General features: G+C 39.1%; 1 protein-coding gene across 7 annotated transcripts in view; it reads left to right on the plus strand.

The window, feature by feature from the left end:
• Positions 1–2,257: 2,257 nt before the first annotated feature.
• Positions 2,258–12,506, plus strand: part of Tfdp2 (transcription factor Dp-2) — a 164,528-nt gene continuing 154,279 nt past the window's right edge. For 4 of the 7 annotated variants that reach the window (XM_076868871.2, XM_076868877.2, XM_076868878.2 and 1 more), the window contains exons 1-3: positions 2,258–2,546; positions 9,252–9,307; positions 10,841–10,910. The gene's annotated coding sequence lies outside the window, so the exon portion shown is untranslated. The remainder of the gene's footprint in view (positions 2,547–9,251; positions 9,308–10,840; positions 10,911–12,506) is intronic. The other 3 variants (XM_076868874.2, XM_076868876.2, XM_076868873.2) reach the window with 2 other exon arrangements.

Raw genomic sequence — 12,506 nt, forward strand, 5'->3', positions numbered from 1 at the left:
AAAACCAAGCTGTTCCTCCTTATTCTGAATTTCTTGGCCTGCTGTGAAACTAGCATTTACTGTCTTTTACAGCATACCCTGATTAGGTCATGGAAATTCACAGCTAGATCAAACTAGTATATGGAAAATTTGAAATTTTCATTGCCCATTTTACTCTGTGGCATTGGAAGATGTTGTGAAATGTTGACTCTTAAATCATTTTGTCAAAGGCTATATTACAGTATGATAACTGCCATCATTTATGAACACTTACTATAGGCATTACATAATAAAAACATATTATCTCCGCAAAACAGTAAGTTAAACCATATGAAAATTGACAAATATCAATAATCTCATATTTCAACTTACTGTTATCTCCAAGCTTTCACTTTAGAAAAAGGTGAAAGGTAGCTGGGTGTGGTGGTGCACACCTGTAATCCCAGCCGCTCAGGAGGCTGAGATAGGAGGATGGTGAATCCAAAGCCAGACTCAGCAAAAGCAAGGTGGTAAGCAGCTCAGTGAGACCCTGTCTTTAAATAAAATACAAAATAGGGCTGGGGATGTAGGTCAATGGTCGAGTGTCCCTGAATACCCCCAGTATTCACTCCCCAAAAAGTTGAAACTTAATCCCAAATGGGCATAACTTCAAAATTTAGTACTGAGTTTTCAGTATAGATTAAGAGGGGGACTTACAGGTCCTCAGCAACACCCACTCCTTTCGCCTCCTTAACCCAAGCTTTTTTGTGTCTACTTTCATTATGATTATTGATACATCATATTGTGGTAGTTTATCTCTCCTGCTAGATTTGGTTCCTTGAGGGTGGAGGTTTTTTTTTTTTTTTTTTCCTGCCTTGTTAATTTTCATATCTTTAGTGCCTAGGGTGACATAAGTGTTGAATAAATGATTTGAATATAATGCCTTAACTAAATTTCTCGGTGAAACTAAATAAATCCTTATTGATTTATGACTGGGAAATGCAGTCACTCCATTGGGGATTTTGCATTTCAGAGTCAGCCAGTGAAGGACTGCCTTTGGCATTCTTGGACTCTGAAGACTTAGCCAATGAGCAATGGTGCAGAAACTGTCTTTCCACCCTACTCCACAGGGAGGTCCAAATGTGCTCTTCTTGTCTTCCTCTCTTCCTTTAGGTATCCACTTAAATAGCACTTGTCAGTGTTGCCTTTCCTCATCACCCTATTTAAGAATGAAGCTCTGCTTAATTTTTTTTCATGGCACATATCAGCATATTTTTAATTTTGCTTATTTCTTTTGCATATCATCTTTCTCACCTTACTAGGATATAAATTCAATGAAAGTAGGATTTTCTTTTTTTTTTTTTTGTCTCTTCTTTTGTCTTCTGATGTACCCCAGCATCAAGAAATAGTGTTTGGCAGTATAGAAGATACATAAAATTTGAACGGATTGAAATGAGAAAGATCTAATTTATCGTTTTAAAGTTGGCCTCTTCCATGTCACTCACATCTGAGCCTCCACAGTGAGGCTCACACAGGAAGTTTCACACATGCAGGAATGGACAAAAGCTTTAATAGGGAATTAAATGGATAGGAATTTGGTGGGGGTGGGGGGAGGGTGTGTGCGGCGATGCTCTCTTCAGCTTCCAAGTGACACCGATTACCTAGCCTAGTTTGCATCTTAACTTACTTGGATAGTGAAGAACATCCACATCCTCAGTGATCTCTAATCCACTGTCTGCATACATTTCAAGATGCCCATTTGAGTCTACGCTTGTCCTCACTTCAGGGTCACCCATTCCCATCCCCCTTCTCGCTGCTCCCTTGGGGCGACCCATCAAAGGCCGAGGGACCGAGAGTTAACCGCCCCATTTCCCTTCTTTTCAAGAGGAATGGGATTTTCCTCCTTTGGGGGATGGATGGAAAAGAGATTCACACCTTGGAGCCGAATGGGGATAGGGGGGTTGGTGAGGAGGCAGAAGGTGGAGAGGGGGCAGGGAGTGTTTCCAAATTTCAGGTTTCATGCGGGCAGGAGGAGGCAGGGGTGCTAATGACCGGCCTAAGCCGGGTATCGGCTGGGTGGCCCCTAAGCCGGGGAACTGGGGGCCGGCGCCCAGCGCGAGAGGTCCCGCCCTTCATCTCGACCCCTCCCCTCTTTGGGAAGCCTGGGGGCGGGGTTTGTTTACTCCCTGCACGCACTGCCGTCCTGGCCAATCAGTGGGAAGCGTCGCCTTGCGTCACGCATCCCGAGGGCCAATCGGCGCTCACTGTGCTGCTCCGCCGCCAAAGCTTGCGCGGGGGAAGCAGGGCAATAGCTCTGTCGGGTGAGGGCGGACGGAGTCGGCAGCGACCTCGGCTGTGCAGCCGTCGCTGCCTGGCACACGGGACGCGCCCTGACCCTTTCTCTTTGGGTAGGCTCGAGGGCGCGCGCTCGGTCGGGGCCTCGATCTCCCGGGCCTCTACCCGGCAGGCCACGGATTCCCGACTGCCGCCAAGTGCGGGCGCCAGAGGAGCGGCGGCGCCAGAAGACGTGCCCCAGGCTCTGCCGGACCGGCTCGCGTGGCCGCCTGGTCCTGTGCATCCGAGCGGCGGTAAGGTCCGGGGAGAGGGCGCGGGCCTGCTTGCCGAGGCCCTTTGGACCCGGCGCGGCGCCTGCTTGGGCAGGTTTCCCTCCCTGAGCCCCGGGGCCTCCTCGCCACCCCAGTCGCATCTGTTTATTCCCACGGGTTGTTTCAGGCCTGGCCTAATAACCCGTGAGTGTGGACGAGAATTGGAAGCCTGAGAGGGTCACCCACTTACACACACACACAGCACATTAGGGGAGGTCACGTCCCTGAGTCACGCCTGGTGGAAGAGGGGAAGGGCTGCTTGCTACTTTCTCCTCGGCGGAGAAGGATGGCTTCTGAACCTGGTTTTCTGACTTTTCTTCTTTTCCGGACCCACAAGCCTCCATCTGTCTCTGCCAGGTGTTTCTTAGAGTTCTAAAGCTTTGTGTGTCTGGAAGAGCCTCATGTACCCCCAGAAGGGAACTTTTCTCTAAAGTAGAGGATCACTTTTCGGGCCCAGAGAGAGAGACCTTTTGAGAAATTATGGAAAACTGTGATCTTTCTCCATAGAGCTTATCAAGATTTTCGTAGGATTTCGCCAAGAGACTGTACAACGAAGTGAATGCATGCTCGGCCTGTGTTACCTTGCATTGTGTGGTCTCAGTTTGTTCAGCTGTAAAATAGTAGTTCCTACCTATGTGGAGGGGGGAGGGAGTCAAGGGACTAATCTATGGAATGCGCTTGCAACTGGATTCGCCACGTATTAAGTACCCAGCATGAGTTAGGCATTTTTATTATTAACTACAGAGGATGCTAGTTCAGAAAAGGACTCCCCCCCCTTTGTTTCCCTTCTCTTTTGAAACTGTTAACAGCCTCATTCTGTTTCCATATTCATTGCTGAAAACTCCCCAGTCCTTGAATACTTTTCCTCATTCCATTTCCGAGGCTCTGACTCCCTCTCCTACTTATCTGCTTTCCTTTACCAAATCAGTAACTGATTCTTCCCCTGCCCCACTCTCCCCCATGTCTTGTGTTTTCGTTTGATTTTTACCCGCCTGATTTTTTCCTGGGCCACTGGTTTTTCTCTTAATACCTTGAAATCTCCCATACCTAATAAATGTAATTGAAGTTATTCATTTTTTTTCCTGCACGGCAAAGTCATGAATTTTTCTCTGTTCAAAATTAAAATAGTTTAACTCATCTATGTTGCATCTTGCTTTTTCAATTTCATTGGTTAGCCTGTAAATTTAGCTAAAACTTTATCTCTGTCATATTACTATACTTAATCTTAATGTCAGTGTTCATTCTCAAATAGCACCAGGAGAAAAATGCCTAGACCCCAGGTTCTGTCACACTTGTGTACTGACTCTGAATGTATTTGTTATTTATTAGAACATCTTGTGCCTGGAACTAGTCGAATCTAATGGCAGATGTGGTGTCTGTAGCACTGTTCTGGCAGTGCACTTGCCCAGCACCACAGCACTTACATTTTTAAGAAACCCCAATACTTTTTGAACTCTTACTTTTCAGGGTCCCCCTCCCCTCGTTTCTAGTTTAATTAAGAAAGAAACTGGAATTTTCTAGTGTGTAATAATTTTGTGATCGTATAATTCCTCGCCACTCACTCTAGTGATAATGTGTAGTCCACATAGCACGTGGCAAATTTTTCCCTTGCAGCTAACATTTTTAACTGAGCTGTGCTCTCAGCACTGCTTGAAATGGGATGAATGTCTTTTTTGTCATCTTTTAAACTTATTGATGTGTGTATCATAATGGATCTCAGAAGAAACTAGAAAATGTAGATTGAGACTCTTTTAGGTATAATGGATTTTAAAGATGATTAAATATACTTGCCTCTTCATACTTGAAGCTTTCTGTTTTAATCTAGGATACATGACTCTCTAGGTGTGGGTCACAAATGGATTTAAAAGTAGATTTGTGAACCTCTAGAAATATTTAGCAAAATTATTTGCATTAGTATGTTTTTCTGGAGAGATGACTCATAGTTTCTGAAGCAGAGATTTGGACAATTCTAATTTATATAAAATTATTTCTTTTATTGAATTGGAAGTTGTATCTTTACTGTATATGTTTAGCCTCTTCTGTATTTAAGTTTTGAGATATTTGAAGAGATTTATACTTCACTCATTCTTTTCTTCTCTGGACAAATATTCTCAATTTTTTTTTTCCACATTAAAGTGAAGTGAATGAATCCTCAGCCTGTATTACCTTGTATTGTACTAGTGATTGAACCCGCAGACACTTTACTACTGAGTTACAAAATTACTTTTAGTATTGAGACAGGGTCTTGCTAAATTGCTTAGGGCCTTGATAAATTTCTGAGGCTGATTTGGAACCTGAGATCTTCCTGTCTTTCCAGTTCCTGGGATTAGATGCTTGTACCACCATGCTCAGGAACATTCTCAGTTTTTTGTTTTTTGGTTTTTTTTCCTTTTTGGTAGTGCTGGGGATTGAACCCAGGACTTTGTGCATGCTTGGCAATCACTCTGTCAACTGAGCTATATTTTCAGCCCAACATTCTCAGTTTTAACCTCTTCTAATGACTTTTCTGACATTGTTTTCACTTGAACCTCTTCGTGGTACTGATGGCTTTTTAAAGAGTTTATTTAGTTCATTCATATTCTTATAAGTATGGTATACCAAATTAGGTATTAACTAGTATAGAAGATCTTAAATTATCTTTTTTTTTTTTTTTTTTTTGGTGCTGGGAATTGAACTCAAGAGTGCTTTTCCACAGAGTTACATCTCCAGTCTTTTAAATTTTGAGACAGGGTCTCACTAAATTGCTGACGCCAGACTTGAATTTGTGGTCCTTTTGCCTTAGCCTTAGCCTTTTTTTTTTTTGGTTATGGGGTCTTGCTAAATTGCTGAGGATGGCTTTACAGGTGGGCACCACAGCGCCTGACTCTGGTTTTAAAGAAGGTACTTCAAAACCAGCGACTGGGGAGGTTGAGGCAGGAGGATTAAAAGTTTAAAGCCAGCCTTGGTGATTGAGTAAGGTCCTAAGTAACTTAGTGAGATCTTGTCTCTAAACAAAATATAGAAAGGGCTGGAATGTGGCTCAGTGGTTAAGCCTCCACCTGGTACCAAAAAAAAGGCAACCACATCACACTAATTCACAGTAATGTACTGATTAGGAAGATAAATTGTGGACTAACCTTCTTGGGTTTAAGTTCTGCCTCTACAGTTTATTGACTGAACAACCTTGATTTAATTATGTAACATGCTGAGTTTTAGTTTCCTTATCTATAAAATGGGGTTAATAATAGCACTTCTCTCAAAGGGTTGTTTTAAAAATTAAATTAATATATATGTAAAGAGTTCAGAATGTTCCCTTGGCATCTAATTGCTCTCTCTGTGTTACATTATAACTGATTTTATAGTCAACTAAATTTCTTTGGGTTGTTTTGGTCATGCTTTTCTAATTTTTTTTTTTTCCAATGCTGGGATTGAATGTAGGACCCACTACCCTCCTTTCCCCAATTTTCAGTCATGCTCTCCTAATTATTATTATTATTTTTAATACTTTTAGTTATTTTTCGTTTATTTGTTTTTATGTGGTGCTGAGGATCGAACCCAGGGCCTCTCACGTGCTAGGTGGCGAGCGCTCTACCTCTGAGCCACAACCCCAGCCCTCTCTCTTAATTCTCTAATGGAATCTTTTTTGGTAGAGCTTTGTATTTATCTGTATTAAAATTTTCTTATCAGAATGTTTCCATTTTAATTGACATTTAAAAAAAACCCTGAGTTGGTCATCCGGTAAATGCCAAATTTTTGATAAACTGTGAATTTGATAATGCTGGTGTTGCTGTTTTGCAAAACTTTATGAAAATGTTGATTACACAGTACTAAGAGCAGAGTTCTTGCCTTTCTGAAGAATGATAAAATTTTTATTTAATTCTTTGGTTCAGATTGGTCAAATTTAACCAGTTTATTATGATGCACCTCAAGTATTTCCAAGTTTTTACAAGAAATGTATGAGGAACCTTGACAGTTGATTTACTAGAATTCAGATTTTATATACTTGTTTTGTTTTTAAATTTATAACTAGGGTTGGGGATGTGGCTCAAGCGGTAGCGTGCTCTCCTGGCATGTGCGGGATGCTGGGTTCAATCCTCAGCACTGCATAAAAATAAAATAAAGATATTGTGTCCACCGAAAACTAAAAATTAAATATTAAAAAAATAAAATAAATTTATATCTAGTCAACTTAGTAACTCAGAAAAAGAGCTTTAATTTGTCATTACTTGGCATTAATGAGACCATACTACTTTCCAGTCATGTATGTGATTACTATTTTTTCTAAGTGTTCATGAACTTCTTTAAATAATGATTCTAGAATCTTGACGGGAATTTCATTGATCAGTATTTGGCAGGATCTCATTTCTCTTTTTTTGAACAACAGTACTATATTTTCTTGCCTTAGTCTTCTGTCAACCTTTCCCGATCCCATAGTTTCTAAATGAGTGCTAACTACTATGTGGAATTTTTATCTGGAGCAATATATCTTATTGAAAACTTGCTTAAGAACACTAAGAGACTCTTTATTTGTCTTCTCATTCATATTGAGCTTTGGTTTCTGTTAACTCCCATGCCCATTTTGTGTAGGATTCTAAAGCTAATTTATCCCATCCAAGCTGAAGAGATTTTCTTGATTTTTCTTGCCTGAAGCAAAAAACTCATCTACGTCAACTTCTTTCCATTCCTACTGTTGTTACCATGGTCTGGGTTCTTTCCTTTTTTTTTTCCCAGGGGGTGGGGTGGGGTGGGGGGGTGGGGTGGGGTGGGGGGGTGGAACTAGGATTGAACCCAGAGGCACTTTACCACTGGGTTACCTTCCCAACCTTTTTCATTGTTTTAAGACGATGTCTTACTAACTTGCTTAAGGCCTCACTAAATTGCTGAGGGTAGCCTTGAACTTAGGATCCTTCTGTAGTAGCTTTCTATTGACTTGACTTCAGTCTTTCTGCCTCCTGTCTTTTTAAAGTCTTTTCTTCCCTATTGAGATGATATACAATTATCTAATTAGAATTTTTATAATTTTGAATCCTTACCCCAACTTCTCTTATTCTGTTTTACTTTTTATTTACTACCTTTTAAAATTTAAGCCTATGTGTATCTGCATCTGTGTGTGTGTGTGTGTGTGTGTGTGTGTGTGTGTGTATTCCTATGTGCCTGTGTGCCCATGGGAGGGACTGAACCCAGGGCCTTGGGCATGCTTGGTGCATGTTTTGATACTGAGTTACATCCCCAGTCCCTCAAGCCCTTTTTAACCTTCCTATTCTTAGGGATGGCATGAAGCAGCACCCAGATTGAAGGCATAGAGGGATGGTGGCTCCCCACCAATGGTCTTTGTGTGAGTCACTCCACAGACATTTAAGAATGTTTACTATGTTACCAGCACTTTATGAGAAGCTGAGTTGACAAAGAGGCATGATAAAGTCTCAGTCCTCAAAGAGTCCTATATGCAAAAAGGGAGAAATTAGTTTTTTTTTGTACTGGGAATTGAATCCAGGGATGCTTAACCACTGAGCCACACCCCCAGCCCTTTTTAGTTTTTATTTAGAGACAGAATCTCAATAAGTTGCTTAGAGCCTTTATTTTTTTTTAAAGAGAGAGAGAGAATTTTAATATTTATTTTTTTAGTTTTCGGCGGACACAACATCTTGTTTGTATGTGGTGCTGGGGATCGAACCTGGGCCGCACGCATGCCAGGTGAGCACGCTACTGTTTGAGCCACATCCCCAGCCTTGATAAGTTGCTGAGTCTGTCTTTGAACTTGTGATCCTCCTGCCTCAGCCTCCTGAGCTGCTGGAATTATAGTCATGTGCCACTGTGCCTGATTGAATTGTATTTCATTTAATTGGTTATGTGATTATGAGCATTTCAATTTTATTATGTAATAAGCATATTGTGAATAGAAATAAGTATGTACTTAGTTAAGATGTATACTGTTAAATTTACTTCTTCTTTGCAACATAAATATATCATTTTTTGTAAGGCCTATATGTCCTCTGGCTACATGTTACTGCTTTTTATTTTTTTTGTTTACATATGACATTGGAATGCATCACAATTCTTATCATACATATAGAACACGTTACAGCTTCTTTTATTTTGCTTTTGGGTACTGGGGATTGCATCCACTGGTACTTTACCACTGATCAACATCCTCAGCCCTTTTTTATTTCTATTTTGAGACCGGGTCTTGCCAAGTTGCTTAGGGCCTTGCTAAATTGCTGAGGCTGACCTCAGCACCCCCAAATTGCTGAGATTACAGGCATGCTCCTGGAAACAAGTTCTTTTGATTATTAAAAAAATTATAGATAGGGGACTGGGGATGTAGCTTAATGGAACAGTGCTTGCTTAGCATGTGTGAGGTCCCGAGTTCAATCCCTAGCACCACAGATGCACAAATTATATGGAGACTAAAGGATATCATGAAATAATGTGAAATGTTAAAATTGTTACTAAAGAAGAAAAAAAAGCTAAAAGTGTTCCAAAAGGTAAAAGATTAAAAATATAATAGTAATGTTAGTCACAGAGCAGGATTGTCATATCTAGTAAAACCTTTGTACTTCATAGTCAAAGATGCTGTGGTCAAGGATGCTGTTATGAATATGGGCATATCTGGTAAGTTGGGTATGTAACCAGAAATTTAGTGTAATTGAAAACAGAGTAGTGTCTCATCATCAAATAGAAAATATAGCACTTTATTTTTAATTCTAGGTTTCCATTGAAGCTTTCTCACGAACTGCTAAACAAAGCTTTGTTAGACCATCTAGGTATGTATATAGGTATTACTGTCTACGTATAAAGGTATTACTATATATTATGTTTGTCTATATGTAGGTATGTATGTGTGTAATACACACACAGGCACACACACATACAAATTTAGTAATTTTCCTTGTAAGAAAGAATTTAATTCAGGTTATTTTTTATATTTTGATATGGGAATTGAACCCAGGAGTGTTCAACCATTGAGCCACATCCCCAGTCCTTTTTATTTTTAAATTTTGAGACAGGGTCTCACTAACTGCCTTGTTTAGGGCCTTGCTAAGATTCTGAGGCTGGCTTTGAACTTGTGATCCTCCTGCCTCAGCCTCCTGAGCTTGCTGGGATTACAGGTGTGTGCCACCACACCCACTGAGTGAAAAAAACTCTATGATATTAATTTAATTCACCAATCTTGTAAAACATTTTCTGATTTTCTTTCTCATTTTTAACTACTGCAAGAGTATAGTAATTTTCAGCCCACCATCTAGTTAGTTATGAGATTTCTACAACATTTTTTTTATGTTGTGATGATGGTGATTTGGTGAATTTTGTAATTGATCTGTATCTGTCTTAAATAACTAGTCTGCTTTTGGTTAAAAAAAAAAAAAAAAATTCCCCCCTCTACAGAACTAGGGAATGAACCCAGGAGCATTCTTATCACTGAAGTACATCCCCAACATTAAAAAAAAAAAAAAAATTATTTTGCGACAGGGTTTCACTTTTATTCCTACTTTCTTGAGTGTTTTTACCATAGAAAGGTGTTAAATTACCTCAAAGGTTATTTGTGTAACAATGGAAAAGGTGAACTTTTTTTTTTCCCCCCATGGTGCTTGTGATTGAACCTAGGGTCTCATGCATGTAAGGGAATTGTTCTTACATTATGCTGAAGTTCCAGCCCTTTAAATTTAATTTTATTTTATTCTTTGCAGTGCTGGGAATTAAACCCATGGCCTTAATATGCTAGGCAAGTGCGCTACCACTGAGCTGCATTCCCCAGACCTTAAGTTTTATTTTGAGACAGGGTTTCTATTGAACTTATGATCCTCCTGCCTCAGCCTTCTAAGTAACTGGAATCACAAGCATATGCTGCTATAGTTGGCTTGGAAAATTTTTATGTGTAAAATATGAACAAAATAGGAAATGCTCACAGTTTATATTTTCTTTTTTTTTTTTTAAATACCTTTATTTTATTTTATTTATTTATTTTTTAAAATGTGGTACTGAAGATAGAACCAAGTGCCTCACGCATGCTAGGCAAGTGCTCTACCACTGAGCCATAACCCCAGCCCCTCACAGATTATTTTTTCTGATACTAACTGTATGTGAATCTTACTGGGTCTCATAGCTCTCCAGTAAGGCATTTATTTATTTATTTTTATTCTTAGCTCTTTCACAAATTCTCATATTTCTTTAAGAAAACAAAACAGGTGCTAAAGATCAGGAAAGGAAGTAGATCAGTTGTGCTTTCTGGTCTTTTCTGGGCCTACAGTCTTTTTTTTTTAAACAATTTCTTTTAATATTTATTTATTTATTTTTAGTTTTCGGCGGACACAACATCTTTCTTTGTATGTGGTGCTGAGGATCGAACCCGGGCCGCACGCATGCCAGGTGAGCGTGCTACCGCTTGAGCCACATCCCCAGCCCTACAGTCTTTTTTTTTAACCACCTGAATTAATATTTGACTGTTTTCAATTTGTTAATTTCTGAAAGTCTTTCTCATATTTTTAGTTCCATAGGTAAAACTATGTTAAATGCTTTTTGGAGGAAGCACAACAGATTTAAAAAATTTATACAAGTAATAATTATATGACTTGATGAGTTTTCATTAACTAAATGTATCTATGTAACCATCATCCTAGATCCAGAACCAGACTGTTACCATCTCCTTTCTTCCCCATGGGAAGTTTACTGACTTCTTTTTTTAATTTTTTAAAATATTTTTTAGTTTCAATGGATCTTTATTTTATTTATTTATATGTGGTGCTGAGAATCAAACCCAGTACCTCACACATGCTAGGCAAGTGCTCTACCACTGAGCCACAAATCCAGCCCGAGTTTACTGACTTCTAACAGTATGAATTGATAAAAAATTACCTCTACATAACCTTATCTATTTTTAGTTCTCTTAATACTTACAATTTAAATTGTATAATTATTGCTCTATTTTTAAATAAAACATTTTTTTTTTTTAGACTTACAGGAAAGTTGCAAAATAGTAAAAAGAGTTAAGTAATATTTGCCATTCATTTAAAGTTAGCTGTTTTATATAATCATAGTAGAATCATGAGCCATATAATGATGTTTCATGTAACCACAGACTGCATATATGATAGTGATCCCATAAGGTTGTAATGAAGCTTAAAAATCCCTACTACTTAGACTGTTGTAGCCATTATAAATATTATGGTGTAATGCATTCCTCATATGTTTGTGGTGAAGCTGCTGTAAAAAAACCCTACTACTATGTGTGCTGCTAGTCATATGAAAGTATAGCACATATACTAATATAATAAACAACTTTGTTACTGCTTTATATATTTACTATAATATACTTACTATGTATAACACATAGTGGTTGCCAATAAGCAACTGTTACTGACTTGTATTTACTGTACTAAACTTATTATTTTAGAGTATATTTCTTTATTTAAAAACGGAGTTTGCTTGCTATAATGCTGGGCACAGTGATATATGCAGGTAATTCTAGCAAGTTGGAAGTCTAGGGTGGGAGGATCACAAGTCGAGGCAAGCCTGGACAACTTTAGAGAGAACCTGTCTCAAAATAAAAATAAATAGCCGGGAGTGGTGGCACATGACTGTAATTCCAACAGCTCGGGAGGCTGAGGCAGGAGGATCATGAGTTCAAAGCCAGCCTCAGCAATGGCCCTGAGCAACTCAGTGAGACCCTGTCTTTAAATAAAATACAAAATAGGGCTGGGAATGTGGCTCAGTGGCTGAGTGCCCCTGTGTTCAATCCCTGGTACCCCTGTAAAAATAAATAAATTAATATATGGATGTAGAGATCAATTGTAGAATGCCACTGAGTTCAATCCCTAGTACCACCTCCAAAAAAAAAAAAAAAAAAAATTGCTATAAGACATTATTTTTTGTTATGTTGGCAGCAGCCTCATACACTCATGTTTATTGAGTCTCTTATGCTTATTTAATCCCATGTTTTGTTCATCATAGCTCTAGGAGCAATAG

The sequence above is a fragment of the Callospermophilus lateralis genome, chromosome 10 (assembly GCF_048772815.1).
Source record: "Callospermophilus lateralis isolate mCalLat2 chromosome 10, mCalLat2.hap1, whole genome shotgun sequence".
Classification (NCBI taxonomy): Eukaryota; Metazoa; Chordata; class Mammalia; order Rodentia; family Sciuridae; genus Callospermophilus; species Callospermophilus lateralis.